The sequence below is a fragment of the Chinchilla lanigera genome, unplaced genomic scaffold (assembly GCF_000276665.1).
Source record: "Chinchilla lanigera isolate Chin_1 unplaced genomic scaffold, ChiLan1.0 scaffold00123, whole genome shotgun sequence".
NCBI classification, from domain to species: Eukaryota; Metazoa; Chordata; class Mammalia; order Rodentia; family Chinchillidae; genus Chinchilla; species Chinchilla lanigera.
Genome location: NW_004955524.1, coordinates 2,240,733 through 2,244,684, shown reverse-complemented (window position 1 = coordinate 2,244,684; position 3,952 = coordinate 2,240,733). Strand labels below are relative to the sequence as shown.

The 3,952-nt window shown below is 41.8% G+C and overlaps 1 pseudogene; it reads right to left on the bottom strand.

Moving 5' to 3' along the window:
- Window positions 1-3,434: 3,434 nt before the first annotated feature.
- LOC102019946 lies at window positions 3,435-3,794 on the bottom strand (annotated as a pseudogene).
- Window positions 3,795-3,952: the final 158 nt, after the last annotated feature.

Here is a 3,952-nt window from a genome sequence, read left to right as displayed (position 1 = left end):
TTTCAGGTGGGAACCATGGCGGTGTGGGCGAGAACAGACTCGAGCCCAGGTGTCTAGCCGCTCCTGGAACACTGGCTCTCGCTGCGCAGGGCGCGTGGGGCTGAGGGTTTGTTCGCCCCGCCCGCAGCCAGAGAAGTTCCTGGGGCTTGGGCGGCAGGGTCCTGATGCACGCGCTGCCCTCAGGGAGTAGCTGGGAAGTACCTGGCTCTCTCCGCGCATTTCAGCTGGGAACCGTGGCGGTGTGGGCGAGCACAGACTCCAGCCCAGGTGTCTAGCCGCTCCTGGGACACTCTCCTCCATTATTTTGGCTTTTACGAAAACATGAGTGTGTGTGGTCAGTTTTTTTTTTTTCTCACCTGAAAGCAAAGGAGCAAAGCTGGATGTCACTTCACTATTCTCATCACACGTAATAGTGAGGAATAGGCACACAGGCAAAATTTACACCCTAGGTTCTCAGCTGATTTTGTAGGGCAGGGAAATTATTCTTCCTGAGATAGTAATCTTTGCATCAATGTCACTGTGCATTTGTTAAAGAATAATAGTATTCACCACAAAGAGCGAAGCCTAGTGTGCACTGTACTTAGTGTTGATGTGAGTACTGGCTTATAAATTGTGACATGTAAAATGGGTTTGTTTCTCATATAAGAGAAATTATGTGATATTTAAACGGATGTGTCCGATTTATTTAATGGCGTTATGGTGTCAAGGTGCATTGATTTTCTGACATATGACTCAGATTTACCCTTCTCTTAGGCAGAGCTGATTTTGACACATCCATCAGGTCTAGCCCTGAAGCCCGTTCATCTGCTCCCAGTAGGAGTGGATTTTGAGAGTCCAAGGCAACTGTGCATAACTCTGTAGGTGAGCTATCACGGTCAGTGGAATGACCTGGTATGCAGCTGCATCAGACTATGCAATGAGATCTCTAGGTATGAAGGTAAAATGAAAAGGAGTCTTTCTGAGGATTAGCAAAATCAAGTTATGAAATGGTGTATGTAGGAGGGAAAATCTCATTTTATGAAATGAAAATAGACAAGAATGCTTCTCTCCTCCGCCATTATGTAATGAACAGGACCCCCAAAATTCAGCTGAGTGAATTATAGGACCCTAATGGCCTGCTGAATGGCGTGCCTGGGGCACGTCTGTGTGAGCTGCAGGAACTAGTTTACAAATTGGAAGAAAAATGTCAGCCAAGAACACAGTAGGTGTTCCCATTCAGTCCTACCTAGACACTGAGCATTTTACAAGTGCCGGGCATGTCAATCATGAAACTGATACACAGCCAGGTTGACTGAACAAACACCACCATGAAAAGACTGAAACAAATTGCCCCGGCCCATGGGTACAGTCAAGGAGGACCCTAGAAGGGGAGTGGGGATGATAGAGGGACAAGAGACACGAAGAATGGAGACAAGACAGGATTCTGATCAAGTCTCGTTTATTGGCGGGAAGTACGGTGTATATATAGGGCGCGGGAAATGCGGAAGTTCTTAAGGCGGGAGTAACCAAGTAACCGGACAAAGGCGGGAGTAGCTAGGTAACGGTGGGCAGTCCTGACTTAAAGGGAAAGGTGCGTCTCTTCCGGGAAGTAGGCAGGATAACAGAAACTTATCTCGGACAACAGAAACTTAATGCTTAAGATGGCTACTAATATACAATGGAGATCAGTCAGGGTCTCCCACAACAAATGGCTGGACAGAAGCCACACTGCAGTGAATAATGACCAAATTCTTTCTTTTCTTTTATTAGAACCTGTTTGCAGCACATAATGATTACACTCATTGAACCATTATATATATCTATTTATGTAACTCATGACATGTATGTATCTTTAAAAAAATTCAACAGCATAGAAGTTTGTCAGTAACAAGCAAACGTTTCCTGTTCTTCCTTTTTTCATTTTATAGTCACATTTTCAAACAAACAAATAGTATAAAACACACCTTATTGTGTTTTAGTTATGTGTCCTTGTAAATGCTTGCCGAGCATATACAAATGTGCCTCTGTGTGTGTGTGATGGAGACCATTATGAACCAGCTCTGAGCAGGACTTAACATTAACCAATTGGCTTTCCATGTTTACTTGTGAGTTGTCTGAAGCTCAGGCACCTTGTCTGGAGATGGGTAGTGGACTCATAGTAAGTGAACCTCTGTGAGTCACTGGTCGCCGCTGAGGCCTGCATTGGCCTGTGAAACCGTGATGCTTTGAAGGACAAGATAAATTCACAGCTGAGGATGTCTAGCTCCAACACCAATTAACTAAAAGGATTTTGCAGGTGCAGGCTCCAAACTCCTACCATAAATGCCAGCCTAAAGATAAGGTGTTTCTCCTGATTGACATAATTTACTACTTGGGAAAATTCTCCCAAGGTCCTGCTAGATTCCCGCATTTTCTTGAGTATCCCCCTCCTTTATTTGTAAACCTAATAAAATATGGGCCTCCCAGAGAAGTCTTTGTCTTAACCCAGAGAATCTCTCATTCTGTAATACAGTTAGACCCTCCTGGAGCCCTAAACTCATTCAGTTGTCTCATTTATTTAAATCTCCACCATCCACTCATCTGAGAGATTGCAGGCCTGATCAGCAGGCAATAACTAAGGGTTATTAACGCCAAATGTGTGCCTGTGTGTGAATCAATTAAAAATACCCAACACCACGGACCTATTGGAATTTAGATCTTTTTGATTTTTTATCATAAATTAAATTTATTGGTACAATTTAGATATGCATAATGATTACATTTCTCAAATGGAATTTGTACCTGTACATGAGATATTTTGGTTTATATTTTTCCCATTCCCCTGCGCTCTCTTCTATCCCTCTTCTACTTCTCATTTCAAGGGCTTTGACCCATTTTATTTTTCTTCTCTCACTTTTTCTTTTCTTCTTTTTTTTTTTTGGCCCTTGGGTTTGAATTCATGATCTCACGCTTGCCAGGTAGGTGCTGTGCTGCTGAGCTAAATGTTGGGGGCCCTATCCATTATATAATGGTAGAAGAGAGGAGTTGTTGTCTGTTTTAATTTCATAAAATGAGATGTTTCCCTTCTACATACACCACTTCACAACTTAGTTTTGCTAACCCACATAAAATACTCCATTTCATGTTCATTCCTAGAGATCTTATCGTATAGTCAGACATAGTTGCATAATATGTCATTGCACTGATCATATTATATTTAACCAGTCAAGTAAAATCACAAGGAATAATTCAGAAAGCAGAATTTATAGCTCCAACTTCTCAAAAATCAGAAAGGAATAATAAATAGAAAAAGCTTTTCAAAGTTCCACATAAAATGCCCCAACATCTAAGCATTTCTTTCTTTTTTTTTTTTTTTTTTTTAGTGGTGTTACAGCATTTTAAGAAAATTGTAGCTCACAGGTGTTTTATTATAAAAAGTACTCATATACATAAGCTAGTATGAACTGAAAATTCACCATACATTTACTTCATTGTTTAGCTTGACCTTCTAGTAAATCTTTAGCTTCATTGATTTTGGCTGCTATATAAGGAGATCCTCTTTTGTCTGGGTGATTTAAGAGCATAATTCATCAATGAGATTCTCTTATTATCCCTTTATTGGCAGTAGGGCTTACACTTAGTTAGTGCTGCTTCCCATTTTGTCATTTTGGGTTCAAACCCACCTCTGCAATAGTCATTACTGAAGGCGGATTTTGTAGACTCTGAAAAATTTGTTTTACTTGAGGCTCCATGTGTTTCATGGCTTGTAAAACATAATGGGCTGCAAATCCTGCAGCACCAATGATCAGTCCAACTGCTACCACTGTACTGGCCATGTTTTGGGCCGGCTGTCCTACCTCAACTGGGGGTGCAGTTCATCCCAGCCCAAAGGCCATGGCCACTTTCTACCTGCTCTTACAAAAAACCGACATGACCACCATCACTGTGTACAAACCTCCCATGCACACGAGCACTACGAAAATCCTAAGCATTT